The sequence below is a fragment of the Loxodonta africana genome, chromosome 13, assembly GCF_030014295.1.
Source record: "Loxodonta africana isolate mLoxAfr1 chromosome 13, mLoxAfr1.hap2, whole genome shotgun sequence".
Classification (NCBI taxonomy): domain Eukaryota; kingdom Metazoa; phylum Chordata; class Mammalia; order Proboscidea; family Elephantidae; genus Loxodonta; species Loxodonta africana.
In genome coordinates this window covers 7,631,194-7,656,774 of record NC_087354.1, presented here as the reverse complement: position 1 = coordinate 7,656,774, position 25,581 = coordinate 7,631,194, and the positions used below count along the sequence as shown (strand labels likewise).

Below are 25,581 nucleotides of genomic sequence, written 5' to 3'. Positions count from 1 at the left end.
ATCAAAGGCCTAAATATGAAATCTAAAATGATAGAGATCATGGAAGAAAAAATATGGACAATATTGAGGTCCCTAGTACATGGCATAAATAGTATACAATCTGTAGCTAACACTGTACAAGTACCAGAAGAGAAACTTCATCAAAAGAGTAAAAAAAGGTACCTACAGATTGGGAAAAAGATTTTGGCTATGATATATTGTAAGGATCTAATCTCTAAAACCTACAAGACATTGCAGCACCTCAATAACAAAAAGACAAATAATCCAATTAAAAAATGAGCCAAGAATATGAACACACACTTCACCAAAGAAGATAATCAGGTGGCTAGCAGACACGTGAGGAAATGATCTCGGTTATTAGCCATTAAAGAAATGCAAATCAAAACTACATTGAGATACCATCTCACCCTGACCATACTGGCACTAATCCAAAGCAACAAGTATTGGAAAGGTTGTTGGGAGGTTGGAACTCTTAGGCACTGCTGGTGGGAATGTAAAATGGTATAAACACTTTGTAAAACGATATGGCGCTTCCTTAAAAAGCTAGAAATAGAAACACCATATGATCCAGCAATCCCATTGCTAGGCATATACCTTAGAGACACAAGAGCTGGCATGTGAATAGACATAGGCACACTCATGTTCATTGCAGCAGTATTCACAATAGCAGACAGATGGAAACAACCTAAGTGACCATCAACAGATAAATGGATGAACACCTTGAGGTGCATACACACAGTGGAACACTAAACAACGATAAAGAACGGTGATGAATCCATGAAACACTTCACAGCTTGGATAAATCTGGAGGGCATTATGCTGAGTGAAATAAGCCAGTCAAAAAGGGACAAATATTGTATGAAACCACTATTAGAAGAATTCAAAAAAACATTTACACAGTAAAAAGCATTCTTTGACGATTACAAGGGTGGGGTGGGAAGGGGAAGGAAATCACTAACTAGATAGTAGACAGGTGTCAACGTTGATGAAGGGAAGGACAGCACACAATATAGGGGAAGTCAGCACAGCTAGACCAAAACAAAAGCATGAAAGTTTCCTAGATACATCTAAACACTTTGAGGGACTGAGTAGCTGGGGCTGAGGACTGGGGACCATAATATCAAGGGACATCTAAGTCAATTGGTGTAACAAAGTTTATAAAAAAAAATGTGTCCCACTTTGGTAAGTAGCTTCTGGGGTCCTAAAAGCCTGCGAGTAGCCATCTAAGATGCACCTATTGGCACCATCCCTTCACCTCCCAAGGCAAAGCAGAATGAAGAAAACAGAAGACAATGAAAATATTAGCCAAAAGTACTAAAGGACCACATGTACCAGAGACTCCAGCAGCTTGAGGCCAAAAAAACTAGATGGTGCCCGGCTACCACCAACGACCACCCTGACAGGGCTCACAACAGAGAATTCTGGACAGAGCAGGAGAAAAATGTAGAACAGAATTCAAATTCACGTACAAAGAGTAGGCTTACTAGTCTGACAGACACTGGAGGAACCCCCGCAAGTGTGGCCCCCAGATGCTCTGCTCACCCAGAACTAAAACCATGCCTGAAGCCCACTTTTCAGACAAAGATCAGACAGACAGGCATATAACAGAAAAAATAACAGATGTGAGGAATGTGATTCTTAGTTCAGTCCAATATACAAGACCAAATGGGCAGCTCCTGTCCAAAGCCAGAATGAGAAGCAGGAAGGGACAGGAACTGGCTGGACGAATGGACATCGGGAACCCGGGATGGTAAGTGGGAGCATGCTGTCACATTGTGGGGATTGTAACCAATGTAACCAAACAATATGTGTGTCAGTTTTTGAATGAGAAATTAAATTGAGCTATAAAGATTTCACCTAAAAGCCCAATTTAAAAAAAAAAGAAATCTTGGTGTCCCTGGCCCAGCTTGGTTGAAAGGTCAGGGTCTATTGGAAGCTGTCTTCATGGGAAGATAAGCCTCTCTGGGTAAAACCTTATTATGGACAGATTCAGGGGTTTCCAGATTACATCCTCTGATTATATATATCTCCTTTTACTTCACAGAAAATGCAGGTTTCTGTAACTTGTCATAGGTTATAGCAATGTGGAGCAATTTAAAAAATACTTCAAGGAATTGTGATAAATCCGTTTTGAACTTTTAATATTCCTTTTCTCTTCACAAAAATAAATATTCAGAGGAATATTTCATTTTCACTCTTTAAATAATGTCAAATTTACAAAACATTATAAAAATAAAAATGGTACAAAGAGCCATACACAGTTAAATTTTTTTTTCCCATTAATTTGAGGTGCTTTACCCCCAAATACCTCAGTGTATTTCCTAAGACTAAGGCTATTCTCCTATGTGCCCACAGGACAGTAAACCAAATTCTGGCCCTTTACAGAAAAAGTATGCTGTCCTACCTTTGAGAATATATTTTGCACATCTTGCAGTGTATTAATATACAAGAATTTTCCTCACTATTCATTGCAGCAAAGACCCTGTGTACCACCTCAGTGCTGTCAGTGGGAGGCTGGCACATCTCCTGCGGGTGTTGCACAGGGCAGTGTTCTGCCCCAGTCCACGTGAAGCTTCTGGAGTGGCATGTAATGAGTTGAAATCCTAGTAATGCAGAGTACAGTCTTCAGTGGAAAAAGTAAATCTAGCAATTAAACATAGCATTTTATCCCTTTTTATAAAGTTGAAGACTAAGTTTTAAAAGGGTTTTTTAAGAATACCTCCAGGTGAAATACACCTACTCCTCACTTACTGAATATCATCATCTGACGGTCTTAGTTATCTAGTGCTACTTTAACAGAAGTGCCACAAGTGGGTGGCTTTAACAAACAAATTTATTCTTTTATGGTGTAGGAGGTTAAAAGCCCAAATTCAGGGCACTAGCTTCAGGGGAGGGCTTTCTTTCTCTTTTGGCTCTGGGGGAAGGTCCTTGTCATCAGTCTTACCCTGGGCCTGGGAGTTTCTCAGTGCAGGGACCCTGGGTCCAAAGGGTTCACCCTGCTCCCAGCTGCTCTTTCCTGGCGGTAGGAGATCCCTCTCCTTTCTGCTTGCTTCTCTCTTTCATGTCTCAAAAGAGATCAACTCAAGATAGGACTTAATCCTGTAGATTGAGTCCTGCCTCATTAACATAATTGCCTGTAATCCTGCTTCATTAACATCATAGAGTCTAGGATTTATAATACACAGGAAAATCACATCAGATCACAAAATGGTGGACACCTACAAACACTGAGAATCAAGGCCTACCCAAGCTGACACACATTTTTGGAGGACACAATTCAGTCCATAACACTGACATTTTACGTTTATGACAGTAGTAAAAAATCTGTTTTGCGCATTAATGATGTACATCTGACAGTAACAAACACCGAGGTGCGAGGAGAGTATTGCTGGCTGTGGTGGTTAAGGTTATGTGTGTCAACAAGGCTGAGCCATGATTCTCAGTGGTTTGGCAGTTACATAATGATATCGTTTGGCAGTTATGTAGTGATGAAGGTTATCCTGCTTTTTGTGATCTGATATGGCCATCCTCCAATTTTGCATAATTTCCATTTTCCATAATGACTTGGTCTTTGGAACCTAACCATGTCAATAAGTGAGAAGTGAGTGTACAACTTATAAAAAAGAAAGTAGGGAGTAATAGCTGTGGGCCTCAAGATGGTGCTTCGTATGGGATGGGTAGCATGTCATTGGGGCATCAGGATTAGATGCCAGTTGTGGGCAGGGCCCAGCTTTGGTTGTGGATATTAAGATCACATGTCTTCATGACATTAAACAGAACTCATTAAGATAAGAGCACGTCCAAGTCTAAGGATTGCTGTGTGTCTGAGGTCCAGTAAAAAAATTACTGTCATCAGTTTACTGAACTTTTTATGAATCCCAATATTACTTTCAGATTAATTTTTTGAGATAAATGTTGCCTTAAAATTATTTCTTAGGTGGGCAATTTTCTGAGCTCTGATAGCGATGACAGCAGTTTTGCTGAGATTGGGGCTATTGTTTAGAAACAACTTTTTGCCCTGGGCCTGGGCCAGCCAACTTCTTTATGCTTGGTAAATTTAGAAGTGAAAGAGGAAATTCGAAAAGGCAAAAGCTAAATAGTTTGATATGGTAAAAATTGAAAGCTTAGGTTTTAAAGAAAAAATTAAGTGAAATAAAAATGCAAGTTGCCTGACTTTGGAAATTTTGTAGCAACTAAATTTTTAATATCTTCGGTGTCAATAGTAGAAGTGCCTTTATCAATTGATGAGGAAAATATAAAGATTTCAATCCACACATGCCTATGCGCTCTTTAATGCTTGGTTACCAACTGTGGTAATAAAAGATGCAAATTAAAAGAACATTTAGATACCCTTTTACTTATTGCATTGTAAAGAATGAGAATGGGTTCTTTGGCAACTGGGGTGAAGCACCATGCCTGTGTCAGGATTCGACTCACTGATGGGACCCTTCGTGGGGATATCTTGCCCCAAACCATCTGCAGTCTTAAAGATAGTCTTCCACGTAAGAATTCCCTCCTGGAATGCAGTGCCAGGAAGTAATCTGATGAAGCATACTAAGCTTTTCTGCTAAGAGATAATAATCTTAGACTTTTCTCTAAAATAGAAAAATTGTTAACAGCTGCTTAAATGGTTAACACCAAGGGAAGACTTAAAGAGTACTGGGTTTCTGCGCTTGAAGAACATTTATGGTAAGATGCAGATGAAGGCGATATCCCAGCATGAAAGAATCTTCATGATAAAGCCTAAGTGAAGAAAACATCAAGACGGAAGAGGCTATATGCAGTACAATTCCAGTTCTGTGAAGGGGCTGGGCTGGGGACACAGTGGAATGAGGTTGCTGAAGCACCGGTAGTGGGTCTCTATGGGCTGGGCCATGGGCCAGTGTGATTTCCATTTTCAAATGTTCTTCAGTGTGCGTGCACTACTTTAATGTTGGAAAAAATAAGCATAAACTTGGTGAAGAACTGCTGCTTTTGTCCTTTTGAGGCTAAGAGCCAATTAACTGATGGGCTAATTGGCCTGGTAAACTTTTCCCTCAGTTCTTGAGAAGAGGATCGAAAAGAAGTCAGGTTGTGAGAATCGTGATTCTGGTTCACTTGAGAGACTCTCTGCCTCTTTAGTTCCCTCCTGGTCTGAAAAGTTGTTGGGGCATGTGGGCCCAATAGCGGCATCGGGCCATCTTTACAGGGAGCCTCCTTGTGCTGTCCTGATGCCTTGTCAGCTCTTGTGGGACTTCATTGCCCCCTGAGGACAAAGGCTGCCCCCAGGATACAGTGACAGTGACAGGGGCAAGTCCAGCTTCAGGGAGTTTCTCCATAAACTTAGTAGGGAAGATGCCAAAGCTGTGTCAACATTTTCAGCTAGAGTGGCTTGAATGGCTGCACCTTGGTAGAACTCGGGAGGCTGGGTGTAGGGTGAGTGGTGGCCAAGTTCGTGGACTTGATCTCAGACTGGACGAGTTTAAAGTGCTCAGGGATAACATGGGTGGGGCTCTGGCCCAGGACAGTGACACCCCCAAGAGGTGGGGTAGGGCAGTGCTTTACTATCTGGTAGAGGCACCAGAACCCAACACAGGTGCCCGCCACCAAGGACTCCTGAGCTTCCTGAGCCAGGGCGGAGATAAGCACAAAATCCTGCAGGAGTCTGACAAATTCCCCTAGGGTTTAAAGTTCTACTGAAAACACACACCACGTGATGTAGGGGATGACAAAACCAGGCCCCTACCCTTCCAAGCAGCAGAGATTCTCAAAAGGCTGAGATCCTCTAGACTGGAATGATGAGCAGTGGAGTTGGATCTTGTGCTGAAAATCATGCCTGTGCCCTCTTTAATGCTTGGTTGCCAACATTAGCAGCTGCCGTAATGATTCCGTCCATACGGCATCATTGCTCAGGCTGGACCACTATACAGGCATACCTTGGAGATATTGCAGGTTCAGTTCCAGGCCATCACAATAAAGCAAATATCGCAATAAAGCGAGTCACACGAATATTTTGGTTTCCCAGTGCATATAAAATTTGATTTACACTATACTCGATGGCAGTGGGTTTTGGGTTTATGGGTAGTCTGTTAAGTGTGCAATAGCATTATGTCTAAAAATATAATTTACATACCTTAATTAAAAAATTCTTTATTGCCAGAAAGTGCTAACCATCACCTGAGTCTTCAGCGAGTTGTAATCTTTTTGCTGGTGAAGGGTCTTGCCTTGATGTTGATGGCTGCTGACTGATAAGGGTAGCGGTTGCTGAAGGTTGAGGTGGCTGTGGCAATTTCTTAAAATAAGACGATAATGAAGTTTGCTGCATTGATTGACTCTTCCTTTCACGAAAGATTTCTTTGTAGTCTGCGATGCTGTTTGATAGCATTTTACCAACAGTAGAACTTCTTTCAAAATTGGAGTCAATCCTCTCAGATCCTTCCGCTGTTTTATCAACTAAGTTTATGTAGTATTCTAAGTCCTTTGTTGTCATTTCAACAGTGTTCACTGCATTTTCACCAGGAGTAGATTCTATCTCAATAAACCACTTTCTTTGCCCGTCCATAAGACGCAGTTCCTCATCTGCTAAAGTTTTATTATGAGATTGCAGCAATTCAGTCACATCTTCAGGCCCCACTAATTCTAGCTCTCTTGCTGTTTCCACCATATTTGCAGTTACTTTCTCCACTGAAGCCTTGAACCCTTCAAAGTCATCCATGAGGGTTGGAATCAACTTCTTCCAAACTCCAGTTAATGGGATATTTTGACCTCCTCCCATGAATCATGAATGTTCTTAATGGCATCCAGAATGGTGAACCCTTTCCAGAAGGTTTTCAGTTTACTTTGCCCAGATCCATCAGAGGAGTCAGTATCTACGGCAGCTATAGCCTTACGAAATGCGTTTCTTAATAAGACTTGAAAGTTGAAATTACTCCTTGATCTATGGGCTGCAGGATGGATATTGTATTACTAAAATAGCAGGCATGAAAACATTAATCTCCCTGTACATCTCCATCACATTTCTTGGGTGACCAGTTGCCTTGTCAATGAGCAGTAATATTTTGAAAGGAATGTTTTTTTCTGAGCAGTAGTCCTCAACAGTGGGCTTAAAATATTCAGTAAACCATGTTGTAAACAGGTGTGCTGTCATCCAGGCTTGGTTGTTCCATTTACAGAGCACAGGCAGAGTAGATTTAGCATAATTCTTAAGGGCCCTAGGATTTTTGGAATGGTAAACGAGCATTGGCTTCAACGTAAAGTCACCAGCTGCATTAGCCCCTAACGAGAGCCAGCCTGTCCTTTGAAAGTCAGGCGTTGACTTCTCTCTAGCTGTGAAGATCCTAGATGGCATCTTCTTCCAATGTAAGGCCTTTTATCTACACTGAAAATCTGTTGTTTAGTGCAGGCACCTTTATCAGTTACCTTAGATCTTCTGGACGACTTGCTGCAGCTGCCGCATCAGCACGTGCTGCTTCACCTTGCACGCTCGTGTTACGGAGACGGCTTCTTTCCTTAAACCTCGTGAACCAACCTCTGCTAGCTTCAGGCTTTTCTTCTGCAGCTTCCTAATGTCTCTCAGCCTTCACAGAACTGAAGAGAGTTAGGGCCCTGCTCTGGATTAGGCTTTGGCTTAAGGGATTGTTGCGGTTGGTTTGATCTTCTGTCCAGACCACTAAAATTTTCTCTATATCAGCAATAAGGCTGTTTTGCTTTCTTATCATTCATGTGCTCACTGGAGTAGTACTTTTAATTTCCTTCACATTCACAACGGTTTGGCCCAAGAGGCCTTGCTTTTGGCCTGTCTTGGCTTTCAACATGCCTTCCTCACTAAGCTTAATCATTTCTAGCTTTTGATTTAAAATGAGATGTGTGACTCTTCCTTTCACTTGGACACTTAAAGGCCATTGTAGGGTTATTAATTGGCCTAATTTCAGTATTATCTTGTCTCAGGGAATAGTCAGGCCCGAGGAGAGGGAGAGAGATGAGGGAATGGCTGGTCCGTGGGGTAGTCAGAACACGTACAACATTTATCGATTGTTTGCTGTTTTAAATGGGTGTGGTTCGTGACACCCCAGAATAACGACAATAGAAACCTCAAAGATCACTGATCAAAGATCACCATAACAAATAAAATGGTAATGAAAAAATTTGAGATACTGTGAGAATTACCAAAATGTGACAGAGAGACAGGAAGTGAGCACATACTGTTGGAAAAATGGTGCTGATAGACTTGCTCAATGCAGGGTGGCCACAAACCTTCAATTTGTAAAAAGTGCACTGCCTGCAAAGCGCGGTAAAGCAAAGCACAATGAAACGAGGTATGCCTGTATACTAGTGAGCTCCACGGTTGTGGTGGGTGGGCAGGAGTGATATTCTCAGTCATAGTGGGTGGTGGGAGAGGCACACCACAAGAGGTACCCGTGGGGCCTGTAGCCAGCCTCTTTGCCCCTCCAGGCTTGGCTTCTTCCTCTGTGGAGTGAGGAGGATCATGTATCTTCTCCTGGCTTGGTCAGGAAGCTCATTGACAACATACATGCAGAGAACCTTGCTGGTGGAGCATGGTAGGCCTACAGTACATTTAGCTATTATGTGTGGATAAGTCTCCGTCTTTGCCTGGGGGCAAGTTGTTACTGTTGTTGAGGAGCTTTGCCCAAGTCTAACTGGGGTCTTGGTAATGCCCCTATACTATGCCAATGGCAACAGCCTTCTTCTGGGCTCCAGAGTCTGCCTCAGTGGAGTCTGTTCGATTAGAATCAAGGGAGCTGAAAATACGTTATCTTCCATTTGTGACTCCTAAAGGTACATTGGATTCTGTGTGAATGTTGACAGAAAGCCACGATGATGAAGATATTCAGTAATCAGAAAATCATGCTTTGTCTTTGGATCCCAGATCATGGAGAAAAGCAACCACCCCACCAATGGGAATCTTACCTAATCCAAGCATTTGTCAGACTGAGCAGTTAAGTTAGGTTCTAGTGGAGTTTATCTGTATGCTTAGAAGTTTGGCCATGCTGTGTAGGGGGAGGAAAGTGGTGAGGAGGGCCCTTGAGTAGGATACCTTATTCTGTGGAATACTGGACCTTTCTCCCCTTTTTTAGTATCAAAATAGTGTTTTCGTATAATCTCTGTTTGGAGTCCCAATATAAAAGCCGGGCTGCTCTCCCTTGTCATCTTGAGGCACCCAGGGGTTCCATCGAACAGAGTTTGAAAACTACAGGGAGCCAGTGAAAACTTAAGCAGGAGAGTGGCATCACTGGAGCTGTGCCGTGCACAGTAAAAAAGAATGAAAAAGCAGAGCGCAGAGGTTGAGGGGTCCAGGCTGGTGAGGAGCCAGGCTGGGCTGAGCCATGGTGGTGGTTATTAGGGAGGAGGGGCACTGGGAGACTGCAGGGTCTGCAGAGGGAGGGGAGGGAGGAGGCAAGCTGAGGGTTCAGCCTTTCTGGGAGCTTGGTGTGGGTGCAGGAGGAGATGAGCCACCATGGTATGTGGACTCTAAGGTTCCTCAGCAAGACCAGCTTCAGACTTCAGTACCATCTAGTGTCTTTTTAAAGCTAACTTGATTTTTTCCTTCCTGTTGATAAAGCAGTTCTTTTGAGTTGATTGCGAAAGAGACCAAGGCTGACTTGAGAATAGAATTTGAATTTAATTTTTTGTGCATTATAAAAAATTGAATTCTTTCAGTAGTAAAGCTAGACTAGGAAGATGTCCCTTCGGTTTTTAATTGGTGACTTTTTGCCTGGCTAATCACACTGGTAGCCCCCAGTGCTGTAAGCGTTCTGTCGCCAGGTCTTTGTCACAAATTCATGCTGACACTGTTCCACAGTTGGCAATACAGAAAAGTGCTCTTTTGAAAGGTAATGTCATGGGTTGAATTGTGTCCCCAAAGTATGTGTCACCTTGGCTAGGCCACGATTCACTCATTCACTCGTCACCTGATGTGATTTTCTGTGGGTTGTAAATCCTACCTTATGATATTAATGAGGCACATGATTAGGCTGTGTCTTAAACCAGTCTCTTTTGAGATATAAAAGAGAGAAGCCGGCAGAGAGACATGGGGACCCCACACCACCAAGAAACGAGAGCCAGGAGAATAGGGCTTCCTTTGGACCCAGGGTCCCTGCACTAAGAAGCTCCTAAGCAGGGGAAGACTGATGACAAGAACTTTTCTCTGGAGCCGACAGAGGAAGAAAGCCTTCCCCTGGAGCTGGAGCCTGAATTCAGACTTCTGGACTGTGAGAGGATAAACTTCTCCTTGTTAAAGCCGTCCACTTGGTGACCCAGACACGTGAGCTATGATTTTTTTCCTTAGATCATTTATTTTACATACAAATAGATTCACGAAATATTGGAAATTTCTGCTTTTCTGGAAAATCCCATTATTTGCATGTATTAAAGGAAGAAAATCCAGTTTACATTTTGTACCAGATGGCAGAAACATTTCATAGTTTATCTTCCTTTTGGTCATGATTACATTAGGCCTGCTCTGAAGAACTGCAGGGCTTGATCCATGTTGTTTGATAAATGAAATATTTTCAGGTTGTAAAATAAAAAATTACAAGTTTGGAAATGGTGGAAAGATCTACTTTCTAGCAAAAAAAAAAAAAAAACCTCTTGGCACAGGTCATGTTGATTTGTAGGTTAATACCCCACATGTATGCTGTCCTGTAACTGTGTGCCGCACAGATGACTTAAGGACAACTTAACGGGCTATGAAAATCCTAAGTTCTGCATTTTCCTGCTTTGTGGTTATTTATCATGTTTTGCAACCTTAGTGTTGAGCTGGCTCGGCAGTTTCTATTTTCAACAGATAAAAAAATTACTACTTTCAGTCCCTGTGAGAGCTCCAGCTCGTGGGTAGGAAATTCAGTTTTGTCTGACTGCGTTGGCAATCCTCAGCGATGTTCCCTGTAATGTGGTAAAATTCACCTGCCTACTGCATGGAGCAGGGCGTCCCTACCAGGGTCCTGTTCCAGACCTGTCCCGGGCCTAGGGGCCCATGCTGAAGCTGCCAGGCAGGGGAGTTGGGAGAGAAGGGCTTAGGTCTGTAGGGATGTTGGCAGCGCTTGGGACGGCAGTAACACTGCTGACGCGACACACTGCTTCCTGCGTGACCAGAGCTAGCCCTTGTCTCTGCTCCCGATGGCCTGATTTCACAGAGGCAGAATCTGCTAGGGTACCTGGAGTACAGTCGAGATCTGAGCCTGGGCACCTTAGCTCTGGGGCAGAAATGGAGACCGGGGTGCCGATGGTGTCCCCTTTTTTCCCCGGGCCCGGTGCTCCCCTCGTTCTTGCACTTGAGATGGCTGCCTCCAGAGGTGCCTGGCCCCCATCTTCTCCCTTTCCACGTGTCTGGTTTCTGCGGCTGCTTTGCCACCTGCCTGGGAAGACTCCTCTGCAGTGTGCTCCCAGGGTGCTTTGTTTATTGAACATAGAAACAAGCATTCACACATGCATTTTCTCTCCTTTTAATCTCTTGGCACCATCCATGCTACCAAATTTATGGTCAGCCTTGCTGCTTTGGTTTTGATTCTTTGCAGTGTGAGTGCTATTTCCTCCCTTTTGTAAAGACTCTTTTATAAAGGCTTATTGTCTGTTACTACTTTTTAACTGAACCACCGGTTGAATGTGAGAGGCATCACTTTCTTCCTAGCAACCTGTTCTCATGTTGCCCGGGAACAGGGAACACGATCAAATGATTTTTATTAAAAAAAAGTCTTTGTTTCGAAGCATGTGGTGACTGTTAGGTTTTACAGAAATGGTCTGTCTTTTCCCTTTGACACCTCACTGCATGAAGTGAGGTTATGTACCCCTTTGGATGTCGGGGCAGCATAGGGAGATGTCACCCAAATGACCTCTAAGCCCATGGGTTTTCACAGAGCGGGGGTTCAGCAGGATTTGGGACTCCCAAGGGCCGTGCGAGGCACCTTGGATGAAGCAAGGAGCGAGAGCCTGGGTGGAGAGGGACTGGTGAGTCTTGTATGGTATAAATGCTTTCAGGTGTCACTTCACTTCCCAGCCTGCTTTTCTCCTCCCTTCCCACCCTCCAGTATCCTCCTTACTTGGCCAAGGGCAATGGAGCAGGAAAGTGGTTTGGATTCTTGTTCCTGGCTCCCTGGCTCAGTGCCCTGCACAGTTAACTGTCTGGGGTCTGCTCACTGCCTTTCTCCTGCCTCCTCAGGACTATTGAGCAGGCACTATTTACACATGTGCTGAGTGAAAAGGGAGCCTGGGGGAGGTTTGCTGCAGGGTGTGCAATACTTACTGAGCTCAGATTAGCCAGCCCCACTCTCATCAGCCACATTTTACAGTTTACCTTGTGCAAATGCTCAGAGGCTAGTCAGGATGGCACAGAGCAGAGGCCTTCCCGCACCAGGAAGACACTGCGCGATTGGCTGAGGAGCACTTGAAAAATCCCTTGAAGAACAGCAGAATAAAACCAGTATGTCCTCCTTTGAAATCTTTATTTAAAAAAAATCTTAAATTTACAAAATAAATTAGTTGCTGGCTTATTAAAGTAGCAGTTCTCCAACATATTTAAATTCACTTTGTAGCTTGACAAGGTGTAGGATTGAGGAACAAACTTGAAGGTTGGGAGCTGTCGATGACAGAATATCAGTCATTGCTTTATGCTGTTAGTCAAGGGAAAACGTGGTTGTTTGTGGGTAGCTTCATCCATGGCGGGAGGGCAAACACATAGACTGAAGGTGCCGACTGGTAGCACTTGTGTGACTGAAGCTTAAGTAGGTCTAGTTGACTTCGGTTTACTCCCATAGTATTTATTTTTTCTGCTTTGAGCATGTATTGTTTCATGATAACAAAAAGAGCAGCACATATTAGTTTTTAAAAGCCTCTTAGTGCAAGAGCACCTGGGTCCTGCCAGTGCAATTTTACTAAAACCCAGTCTTGGCTCCCTGTTGCCTGTGGTTCACATGCTATCTGTTGTGACCAGGCCCCACACATTTCACATACTTGTACACGTTGGTACAAGCTGAACACGTTGATACAGATGGGATCAAAAGGCTTGACTGTAAATGGCTCGTGGGTAGCACTGACGTGCTTCAGTAGCATTCTGAGTTGTACTTTCAATTGTTCTGTTGGACGCTCAACACAGTTGTGCTGATGGACTGGCATGAAGGCTTTCTGAAGATTGGTTGGTCCTTCAGGTGCAGTTGAGGCTGTGTCCCAGGGGCTGTGGACACAGGCCTGAGACAGAGGCCAGGACAGACAAGGTGATCTTGCCCCCAGAATGTAGATTTAGTGGTGGGGGTTTATAGCGATGTGAACAATAAGCAAGTCAGCAGTTTATTGAGAAGCTATGCAGTCGTTATCAGGGCTAGGACATTGTTCTCAGGAGGTGACTGGCTGAGCTTAGGAGAGAGAGGCTAGAGGAGGGCACCTTCAGGTGGCAGACACTCGGGGGCCCAGGTGGACTTTCTTTCCAGAGCAGTGGGACGCTTACTAGCAGTTAGAGATGGAGAAAAGAAGATGGATTTTTAAAAAAATTTTTTTTTACTGTACTTTAAGTGAAAGGTTACAAATCAAGTCAGTCTCTCATACAGAAATTTATATACACCTTGCTATGTACTCCTAGTTGCTCTGCCCCTAATGAGACAGCACACTCTTCCTCTCCACCTGGTATTCCTGTATCCATTCAGCCAGCTCCTGTCCTCCTTGTCCTTCTCATCTCCCCTCTGGACAGGAGCTGCTCACATAGCCTCATGTGTCCACTTGAGCCAAGAAGCTCACTCCTCACCAGTATCATTTTCCATCCTATAGTCCAGTCCAATCCCTATCTGAAGAGCTCGCATTGGGAATGGTTCCTGTCTTGGGCTAACAGAAGGTCTGGGGACCATGACCTCCAGGGTCCTTCTAGTCTCAGTCAGACCATTAGATATGGTGATTTTATGAAAATTTGAGGTCTGCATCCCACTGCTCTCCTGCTCCATCAGGGATTCTCCGTTGTGTTCCCTGTCAGGGCAGTTGGTTGTAGCTGGGCACCATCTAGTTCTTCTGGTCTCAGGTTAATGTAGTGTCTGATTTAGGTGGCCCGTTCTGTCTTGGGCTCATAATTACCTTCTGACATTGGTGTTCTTCATTCTTCTTTGCTCCAGGTGGGTTGAGACCAATTGATGCATCTTAGATGGCCGCTTGCTAGCATATAAGACCCTAGATGCTGCTCTCCAAAGTGGGATGCAGAATGTCTTCTTAATAGATTTTATTATGCCAGTTGACCTAGATGTCCCCTGAAACCATGGTCCCCAAACCCCCACCTCTGCTACACTGACCTTCGAAGTGTTTAGTTTATTCAGGAAACTTCTTTACTTTTGGTTTAGTCCAGTTGTGCTGACCAAGAAGACTGATTTTAGAGAAATCTTGGAGGTAGAATCCTGAGGTACCAAAGAACAAGAATTGGATCACAGCTTATTATTCCAAGTGTACTTCCTAAGATGAAGCAAAAGGTTGTACAGATACCCTTCTATCTGAAAGATACACAGGATGAAGAGATAGGAAGTGCCTATGGTACCGCTGAAAGCAGAGCCCTGGAATGGTCTACTGTGTGCAGGACAGCCTCATGGCTTCCCACCCAAAGGTGTTCAGTTTGCAGGGAAAGGGAGGTGTTTGTAACTGTGAAAAACATGGAATATGGAAATATGGAAAATATAAAAGAACAGTGTCCAACGACAGGGACTTAGCTAAGAGTCTACACGTAGCACTGCTAGGTGGTAGTCAAAAATGCTGTTAAAGAATGTTTAACAACTTGAAAATTTTTACAAAACAATAAGGTGGAAGAAAGAGACAGCTTATCTTTTTGTTGTGGAGGATGTTGGGATTATGAGTGATATTTGTTTCTTTTTCCTTTTCCATATCTTCTGATTTATCTGCAATAAATATTACTATTTTTATACAAGAGAAAATGTCCATAAACCCTGATTTAAAGTAAGTCGAGTGTTTGACACTTCCTTGGATGTAAGAATCTAGCATTGCAGTTTTTGTCACTAACATGAGTTACAGTTGAAAAGTTACCAGTGCTTACTGAACCTCTGTGATCCTCGTCCATTTCCCCACATGTCTTCCTGCCACTGGGATGTAGTCTCACCTTGAGCAGGTGGAGGAAGGGGGCCCTGTGGGCTCCGGTGGGAGGGAACAACACTGTTGGAGGCTGGGGCCTGTTGGTCACTTGAGCTGTGTGGCTGCCCTGTTAATTTTCTCATCGACCATTTGGGGAGGCACAGAGGGATGGACCACCCTCAAGGACTTTCCTTGTAGTCTGGGCCCAGGCAATGAAAAGGGCAGACGGTGGGACTTGCAGGCCCCCAGCAGTCTCTGTGGGACTGGGCCAGGACTGGGCAGGGACACAGTGCTGGTTGGGCTCTGGAGGGTGGTGGCTGAGGTACTCCGTTGTGCTCTCGCTGGGGAAGAAGGCCCTGCTGGGGCTTCTGCTTTGGTGGATGTGTGAGACAGGAAGCTGTGATGATGGAAGTTATAGTTGAAAGAAAAAGACTCTGTTGTTTTGAAATTTTCTTTTGCATTTTATGGTTGTGAACATGCAGAATAAATACTCTGCAGTTGTTGGGAGGTGTGTCCTGTAAATGTCAGTTAGATCCAGTTGGTTGAACCCTTGTTGATTTCCTGTCAATTACTGATGTCTCCAACTACAACTGTAGATTTGCCTATTTTTCATTTAGGTTCTGACAGTTTTGGCTCCCTGTATTTTGTAGCTGTGTTATTAGGAGCACATATTTAGGATTGTTCTGTCTTCTTGGTAAATTGACCCCTCTATCATTATGGAATGCACCTCTTTATCCCTGGTAATTTTCTTGCTGTGAAGTTGGCTTTGTCCGATATTAATAGAGCCATTCCAGCTTTTTTCGACTGGTGCTTACGTGGTTTAACCTTACTCCACCCGTTTATTTTCAGCCTACCTATATCATTATATTTGAACTGAGTTTCTTGTGGAGAATGTGTTGTTGTTGTTGTTAGGTGCCGTCGAGTTGGTTCCGACTCATAGCGACCCTATGCACAACAGAACGAAACACTGCCCAGTCCTGCGCCATCCTTACAATCATTGTTATGCTTGAGCTCATTGTTGCAGCCACTGTGTCAATCCACCTCATTGAGGGTCTTCCTCTTTTCTGCTGACCCTGTACTCTGCCAAGCATGATGTCCTTTTCCAGGGACTGATCCCTCCTGACAACATGTCCAAAGTATGTAAGATGCAGTCTCGCCATCCTTGCCTCTAAGGAGCATTCTGGCTGCACTTCTTCCAAGACAGATTTGTTTGTTCTTTTGGCAGTCCATGGTATATTTGATATTCTTCGCCGGCACCACAATTCAAAGGCGGCAACTCTTCGGTCTTCCTTATTCATTGTCCAGCTTTCACATGCGTATGATGTGATCGAAAATACCATGGTTTGGGTCAGGCGCACCTTAGTCTTCAGGCTGATATCTTTGCTCTTCAACACTTTAAAGAGGTCCTTTGCAGCAGATTTACCCAATGCAATGCGTCTTTTTAGTTCTTGACTGCTACTTCCATGGCTGTTGATTGTGGATCCAAGTAAAATGAAATCCTTGACAACTTCAATCTTTTCTCTGTTTATCATGATGTTGCTCATTGGTCCAGTTGTGAGGATTTTTGTTTTCTTTATGTTGAGGTGCAGGTGCAGTCCATACTGAAGGCTGTGGTCTTTGATCTTCATTAGTAAGTGCTTCAAGTCCTTTTCACATTCAGCAAGCAGGGTTGTGTCATCTGCATAACGCAGGTTGTTAACGAGTCTTCCTCCAATCCTGATGCCCTGTTCTTCTTCATATAGTCCAGCTTCTCGTATTATTTGCTCAGCATACAGATCGAATAGGTATGGTGAAAGAATACAACCCTGACGCACACCTTTCCTGACTTTAAACCAATCATTGTCCCCTTGTTCTATCCGAACAGCTGCCTCTTGATCTATGTAAAAGTTCCTCATGAGCACAATTAAGTGTCCTGGAATTCCCATTCTTCAGAGTGTCGTCCATAATTTGTTATGATCCACACAGTCGAATGCCTTTGCATAGTCAATAAAACACAGGTAAACATCCTTCTGGTATTCTCTGCTTTCAGCCAGGATCCATCTGACATCACCAATGATATCTCTGGTTCCACGTCCTCTTCTGAAACTGGCCTGAATTTCTGCCAGTTCCGTGTGGATATACTGCTGCAGCTGTTTTTGAATGATCTTCAGCAAAATTTTGCTTTCATGTGATATTAATGATATTGTTCTATAATTTCCATTCGGTTGGATCATCTTTCCTGGGAATAGGCATAAATATGGATCTCTTCCAGTCAGTTGGCCAGGAAGCTGTCTTCCATATTTCTTGGCATAGATGAGTGAGCACCTCCAGCGCTGCGCCTGTTTGTTGAAACATCTGAATTGATATTCCATCAATTCCTGGAGCCTTGTTTTTCACCAATGCCTTCAGAGCAGCTTGGACTTCCTCCTTCCGTACCATCGGTTCCTGATCATATGCCACCTCTTGAAATGATTTGACTGTCGACTAATTCTTTTTGGTATAGTGACTCTGTGTATTCCTTCCATCTTCTTTTGATGCTTTCTGCGTCGTTTAGTATTTTCCCCATGGAATCCTTCACTATTGCAACTCGAGGCTTGAATTTTTTCTTGAGTTCTTTTAGCTTGAGAAACACCGAGTGTGTTCTTCCCTTTTGGTTTTCCATCTCCAGCTCTTTGCACATGTAATTACAATACTTTACTTTGTCTTCTTGAGAGGCCCTTTGAAATCTTCAGTTCTTTTACTTCCTCAATTCTTCCTTTTGCTTTAGCTCCTCGACGCTCAAGAGCAAGTTTCAGAGTCTCCTCTGACATCCATCTTGGTCTTTTCTTTCTTTTCAGTGACCCCTTACTTTCTTCATGGATGATGTCCTTGATGTCATTCCACAACTCATCTGGTCTTCGGTCACTAGTGTTCAGTGCGTCTAATCTGTTCTCCAGATGGTCTCTAAATTCAGGTGGGATATACTCAAGGTCATATTTTGGCTCTCGTGGACTTGCTCTGATTTTCTTCAGTTTCAGCTTGAACTTGCATATGAGCAATTGATGGTCTGTTCTGTAGTCGGCCCCTGGCCTTGTTCTGACTGATAATGTTGAGCTTTTCCATCATCTCTTTCCACAGATGTAGTCAGTTTGATTTCTGTGTGTTCCATCTGGCAAGGTCCACGTGTATAGTCGCTGTTTATGTTGGTGAACGAAGATATTTGCAATGAAGAAGTCATTGGTCTTGCAAAATTCTATCATTCAATCTGCAGCCTTGTTTCTGTCACCAAGGGCATATTTTCCAACTACTGATCCTTTTTCTTTGTTTCCAACTTTTGCATTCCAATTGCCAGTAATTATCAATGCATCTTGATTGCATGTTTGATCAATTTCAGACTGCAGCAGCTGATAAAAATCTTCTGTTTCTTCATCTTTGGCACAAGTGGTTGGTGCTTAAATTTGAATAATAGTCGTATTAACTGGTCTTTCTTGTAGCTGTATGGATATTATCCTATCACCGACAGCGTTGTTCTTCAGGATAGATCTTGAAACGTTCTTTTTGATGATGAATGCAACACCATTCCTCTTCGAGTTGTCATTCCCAGCATAGTAGACTATATGATTGTCCGATTCAAAATGGCCAATACTAGTCCATTTCAGCTCACTAATGCCTAGGATATCGATGTTTATGCGTTCCATTTCATTTTTGACCCTTCCCAATTTTCCTAGATTCATACTTCGTACATTTCAGGTTCCGATTATTAATGGATGTTTGCAGCTGTTTCTTCTCATTTTGAGTCGTGCCATGTCAGCAAATGAAGGTCCCGAAAGCTTTACTCCATCCACGTCATTAAGGTCGACTCTACTTTGAGGAGGCAGCTCTTCCCCAGTCATCTTTTGAGTGCCTTCTGACCTGGGGGGCTCATCTTCCAGCAGTATATCAGACAATGTTCTACTACTATTCATAAGGTTTTCATTGGCTAATGCTTTTCAGAAGTAGACTGCCGGGTCCTTCTTCCTAGTCTGTCTTATTCTGGAAGCTCAGCTGAAACCTGTCCTCCATGGGTGACCCTGCTGGTATCTGAATACGGGTGGCATAGCTTCCAGCATCACAGCAACACACAAGCCCCCACAGTACAACAAACTGACAGACACGTGGAGGGGAGAATGTGTAGCTGGGTCATAATCTTTTTTACCCATTCTTTTAACCGATGTGTTTAAAGTTTGTGATAATGTAATTATTGATATGTTTGGGTATAGATTTACCATTTTATTATTTATTTCCTGTCAGATTCCTCTTTTTTCATTGCTCTGCCTTTTTTTTTTTTTGTTTGTTTCAAAGGTTTTTTGAACATTTTTAGTATTTCATTATTTTTCTGTTTCAAAGTTTTTTGAACATTTGTAGTATTTCATTTTATTTTGAATGATCTATTTATAAATTACTTATATTGCTTTGTATGGAGCCCTGGTGGTGCAGTGGTTGAGTTACAGCTGCTAACCAAAAGGTTGGTCGTTCATATCCACCAGCAACTCCTTGGAAAGCCTGTGGGGCAGCTCTACTCTGTTGTATAGGATCACTATGAGTCAGAATCAACTCAACAGCTGCAGGTTTTTGGGTTATATTGCTTTGTATAGTTTTTTAGTGGTTGCTCCAGGGGTTACAGTGTACATTTTTATCTTGACAGTCTACTTTGAATCAGTATTTTCTAACTTCAAGTGGAATGTAGAAATCTCACCACCGCATACCATCGGTGCCTTTACTCTTCCGCTTTTCTTGAAGTTGTTTTATATTTTACGTTTACATATACCCGAAACGCCATCGGACGATATTTTAATTTTTGCTTTCAACCACCAAACCTCTTTTAAAGAACTTTAGAGGAAAATATTTAGTCCGTTGCTCAATTGTTTACTATTTCTGTTGTTCTTCCTTCATTCTTCATATTCTAAGTTTTCTTCTGGTATCATTTCCCTTCTGTCTAAAGAACCACTGTTAATGAATTCTGTTAGTTTTCATTTCCTTCATCTGAGAATGTTCTTATTTCACCTTCCTTCTTGAAGGGTATTTTCACTAGATGGAGAATTCTGGGTTGACACTTCTTTCAGCATTTAAAAAAAGTTGTGCCACTTCCTTCTGGCCTCAGTGGTTTCTGATGAGATGTCTACAGTTGTTCCCTTACGGGTAATTTGTCATTTTTCTCTGACTGTTTTCAAGATTTTTTTTTTTTTAATTTTTATTGTGCTCTAAGTGAAAGTTTACAAATCGAGTCAGTCTCTCATACAAAAATTTATGTACACCTTGCTATGTACTCCTAGTTGCTCTCCTCCTAATGAGACTGCACACTCCTTCTCTTCTCTCTTTATTTTTGTGTCCATTCGGCCAGCTTCTGACCCCCTCTGCCCTCTCATCTCCCCTCTAGATAGGAGATGCCCACATAGTCTCATGTGTCTACTTGATTCGAGAAGCTCACTCCTCACCAGTATCATTTTCTATCCCATAGTCTAGTCCAATCCCTGTCTGAAGAGTTTGCTTTGGGAATGGTTCATATCTTGGGCTAACAGAAGGTCTGGGGGCCATGACCTCTGGGGTCCTTCTAGTCTCAGTCAGAACATTAAGTCTGGTCTTTTTACCAGAGTTTGAGGTCTGCATCCCACTGCTCTCCTGCTCTCTCAGGGGGGTTCTGTGTTGTGTTCCCTGTCAGGGCAGTCCTCAGTTGTAGCCAGGCATCACCTAGTTCTTCTGGTCTCAGGCTGATGAAGTCTCTGGTTTATGTGACCCTTTCTGTCTCTTGGGCTCATAAGTACCTTATGTCCTTGGTGTTCTTCATTCTCCTTTGCTCCAGGTGGATTTTTTTTTTTTTTGAATCTTTATTGTGTTCAGCAGTTTGATTATGATGGATGTGGGTATGGACTTCTTTAGGGTTTATCTTTTTTCTAGGGCCCAGTTTGGAAGTTTTCTGTCATTTATTTTTCAATTTTTTTTTCAGCCCTTCCTTTTTTCTTTCTCGGGCTCTGAGGACGTGAATGTTAGGCCTTTTCTTCTGTCCCACAGGTCCCTGTGGCTCTTCATTTTTTTTCATCTGGTTTAGTCCAGTTGCCGTTGAGTCATCCCTGACTCATGGTGACCCCATGTTTGTCATAGTAGAACTGTACTTCCTAGATTTTTTAAATTTGTTACTCCTGTTGAGAATTTACACAGCAAAACATAGACCAGTTCAACAGTTTTTATATGTACCATTTAGTGATACTGATTAGCTTCTTTGAGTTATACAACCATTTTCACTCTCAGTTTCTGAGTTGTTCTTCCCTCATTAACATAAATTCACTGCCCCTAAGATAAATTCTAATCTTTTCAAGTTGCTGTTGTCAGTTTGATCCCATATAGATAGTTCTTAAAAGAGCATAATGCTCAAGGCAGATATTTTTTACTAGTGAAGCTGAACTGTTATTTGATTTTAAGAAGACTTCAGGAAACATTTTTGGTTTAAGATTTAAAGATTATCTCAGGGCAGTAGTTTCAGAGATTCATCCAACTTTCATGGCTCCAGAACGCTGGAGTCCATGAGAATTTGCAATTCTCTTCTGCATATTCCCCCTCTTGATCAGGATTCTTCTGTGGAATCTTTGATCAAAATGTTCAGTAATGGTAGCCAGGCACCATCCAGCTCTTTTGGTCTCATGGTAAAAGAGGCAGTTGTTCATGGAGGCAATTAGCCACACATTCCATATCCGCCTCCTATTCCTGATTCTCCTTCTTCCTCTGTTGTTCCAGGTGAATAGAGACCAATTGTTGTGCCTTGAACAGCTTTTAAGACCCCAGGCACTACGCAGTGAACTAGGAGGTAGAACAGAAATAGTAAGCGTGTTATTAGGCCAGTTAACTGGAATGTCCCGTGAAACCATGACCCTAAACCTCCAAACCAAGAAACCAAATCCCAGGATGTTTTTGGTTGTACATAAGCAGCTGCAGCAACTACTATTTTTTTTTCTCTCTTGTCATCGTTGTATATCTGTCACACAACTTTTGCCAATTCAAGTTCTTATAGGTGTCCAACTTATTGACAGCAATTACAATAATTGGCTGTGTGATTCTACCTTTAATCAGTGCGATATTTCCATCGCCTTAGCCCCCTTTTTCCCCTCACTCCCACACCTAGTTGTTGTTGTTATTAGGTGTGGTTGAGTTGTTTGGGACTCATCGTGAACCTGTGTACAACAGAATGAAACACGGTTTTTCCACCCCTGGTAGTCACTAATAAACTTTGTTCTCTATACATTTGCCTTTTCTTGTCTTTTTATATAAGTGAGGTCTACAATATTTGCCCTTTTATGATTGACTTATTTCACTTAGAATGATGTCTTCCAGCTCCATCCATATTTGTAGCCTGTATTAAGACTTCATTTCTCCTACTGTTGTTGTTAGGTGCCATTGAGTTGGTTCCAACTCATAGCAACCCTGTGTACAACAGAATGAAACACTGCCAAGTCCTGCACCATCCTTATGATCATTGCTATGCTTGAGCCCATTGGTACAGCCACTGTGTCAGTGCATCTCATTTAAAGTCTTCGTACTTTTCACTTACCCTCTACTTTATGAAACATGATGTCCTCCTCCAGGGACTGGTACCTCTTGATTAACATGTCCAAAGTATGTGAGGTGAAGTCTCACCATCCTCGCTTCCATGGAACATTCTGGCTGTACTTCTTTTAAGACAGATTTATTCATTATTTTTGCAGTCCGTTGTATATTCAATATTCTTTACCAACACCATTATATTGAAGCGTAATTCATACTGAAGGCTGAGGTCTTTGATCTTCATCTGTAAGTGGTTTGAGTCCTCTTCACCTTTAGCAAGCAGTGTTGTGTTATCTGCATATCGCAGGCTGTTAATGAGTCTTCCCCCAATCCTGATGCCACGTTCTTCATACAGTCCAGCTTCTCGGATTATTTGCTCAGCACGCTGATTGAGTAAGTATGGTGAAAGGATACAACCCTGACCACACCCTTCTTGATTTAAACCATTCAGTATCCCCTTGTTCTATTTGAATGACTGCATCTTGGTTTGTGTACAGGTTCTGCACGAGCACAACTCAGTGTTTTGAAATTCTTGTTCTTTGCAGTGTTACCATAATTTGTTATGATCCATACAGTCGTATGTCTTTGCAGAGTCAATAAAACACAGGTGAACATCTTTCTGGTATTCTCTGCTTTCAGCCAAGAATCCATCTGGCATGAGCAGTGGTACCTCTTGTTCCACATCCTCTTCTGAATCTTGGTTGAATTTCTGGCAGTGCCCTGTCGATGTACTGTTGTAACCATTTTTGAATTCTCTTCAGCAAAATTTTACTTGTGCATAACACAAATGATATTGTTCAATAATTTCCTCATTCCGTTAGATCACCTTTCTTTGGGACGGGCACTAATATGAATCTCTTTCAGTTGGTTGGCCAGGTAGCTGTCTTCCATATTTCTTGGGGTAGAAGAATGAGCGCCTCCAGCTCTGTTTGTGGGAACCTTTTAATTGGTATTCTGTCAATTCCTAGACCTTTGTTTTTCACTGATGCCTTCAGTGCAGCTTGAACTTCTTCCTCAGTACAGTTGGTTCTTGATGATACGCTCCCTCCCGACGTTTTTGAATGTCACCCAATTCTACAATGGCTCTGTATATTCCTTCCATCTTCTTTTGGTGCGTCCTGTGTTGTACAATATTTTCTCTGTAGAATCCTTCAGTATTGCGATTGGCTTGTGGTATTCCATTGTATGTATGTACCACTTTTTGTTTATACATTCATCTGTTGATGGGCATTTTTAGGGTGTTTCTACCTTTTGGCCATTGTGAATAGTGCTGCAGTGCACATTGGTGTACAAGTCTCTTTTTGAGTCTCTGCTTTCATGTCTTTTGGATATATACCTTGGAGTGGAATTGCTAGGTCATATAGTAGTTCTATTTTTGGTTTTTTGAGTAACTGCCACACTGTTTTCTGTGACTGTACCATTTTTCATTCCCACCAGCAATGGGTAAAGATCCCAATTTCCCCACATCCTCACCAACATTTGTTATTTTCTGTTTTTTCAATCTTAGTCATCCTAAAACATAAAACTTTCAGTGGCTGATTTTTTGGAATTACTTTGTCAGACTTTTCTCATGAGACACCTCTGGGTGGACTTGAACCTCCAACTTTTTGATTAACAGCCAAGGACTTAACTGTGTCTGCCCCTCAGGGACTCCATTTTCAGGCTGGAGAACTTCTGTTGCTCTGTCTTCAAGTTGAGAGTCTTTGGGTGGTGCAAATGGTTTGTGTTTGGCTATTAACTGAAAAGTTTATGGTTCGGACCCACGCATTGGCAGCATGGAAGAGAGGCCTGAAGGTCTACTTCCAAAAAGAGCACAACCAAGAAAAGTCTATAGAGCAGTTCTATTTTGTAACACGCGGGTTGCTATGAGTTGGAATTGACTCAACGGCAACAGATTTATCTTCAAGTTCACTGACTCCTCTCTACTTCATTCTGTTACTGAGCTCATGTCAGAATTTATTTCATTTATTGTATTTTTTAGCTGTAAAATTTTCACTTAGTTCTTTATATATATATACATATAAATATATATATACATATATATATAGGGTCGCTATGAGTCGGAATCGACTCGACAGCACTGGGTTGGTTGGGTTTATATATATATATACTTTTTTTTTTTTGCTAAGACTTTCCCTTTTTCAATTCAATTCAGGAGTGTTTAACTGCTTGTTAGAGATTTTTATAGTAGTTACTTTAAATAGACTTTGCTGGATTATTGCAGCATCTGTGTTATTTTTTAGCATTGGAGTCTGTTGATTGTCTTTGCCCTTTAAAAAAAAAAAAAACCCGTGCCGTCGAGTCGATTTCGACTTATAGCGACCCTATGGGACAGAGTAGAACTGCCCCACAGAGTTTCCGAGGAGCACCTGGTGGATTCAAGCTGCCGACCCTTTGGTTAGCAGCGGTAGCACTTAACCACTACACCACCAGGGTTTCCTCTTTGCCCTTAGGCGTTGAGGTATTCCTGGTTCTTTGTGTGCTGAGTAAATTGGATTGCTTCTGGACATTTTGAATATTATGAAACTCTGAAAAAAACCAAAAAACAAAAAACTCTGGGCCGTATTTAAATCCTATGAGAATGTCGATATTTTTATTTTATAGGCAAACAACCTGGTTAGATTTAGGCTGGAAGTTCTGATGTGCCTTATGACGGTGGGGGTTTCATTATCAAGTCTGTTTTTGTATCTGTAGTGCTGGTCTCCCTGCCATCCAGTCCTCAGTCTCCGGTGCATGGGATGGGGTCGGGTCTGCTTTTCAGTCCGAGGGGCCCAGAAGTCCACAAACAAATGACTTTGCTTCTCCCAGTTTCTTCCTCTCCGCACTGCCTTGGGGCTTCTCTTTTTCTTCTCCATCCATCTCTGGCTGGAAGAGCACCACGTCCTTTTGCCCTTCAGTCTCAGAGGCCCGTGGAGCTGTGTTTAGAGCAGTGCCGAGCTAGATGTGCTGGTGTCTCCTCACCCGGGACTGAAGCAGATTAGTGCTGAGTTTCCCATAGCTTTGTGA

At 42.6% G+C, this 25,581-nt stretch overlaps 1 protein-coding gene and 1 pseudogene across 2 annotated transcripts in view; one reads left to right on the top strand and one right to left on the bottom strand.

Annotated features, from left to right (window-relative positions):
- The window catches only part of CYFIP1 (cytoplasmic FMR1 interacting protein 1), a 195,790-nt gene that overhangs the window by 37,179 nt on the left and 133,030 nt on the right, over positions 1 to 25,581 (top strand). The window contains exon 1 of one of the 2 annotated variants that reach the window (XM_064296202.1): positions 9,962 to 10,261. The exons of the other annotated variant lie outside the window; for it this stretch is intronic. The gene's annotated coding sequence lies outside the window, so the exon portion shown is untranslated. Of the gene's footprint in view, positions 1 to 9,961; positions 10,262 to 25,581 lie in introns of those variants that run through there. 2 annotated transcript variants of the gene reach the window in all.
- Positions 1,163 to 9,745, bottom strand: LOC135233066 (tigger transposable element-derived protein 1-like; annotated as a pseudogene).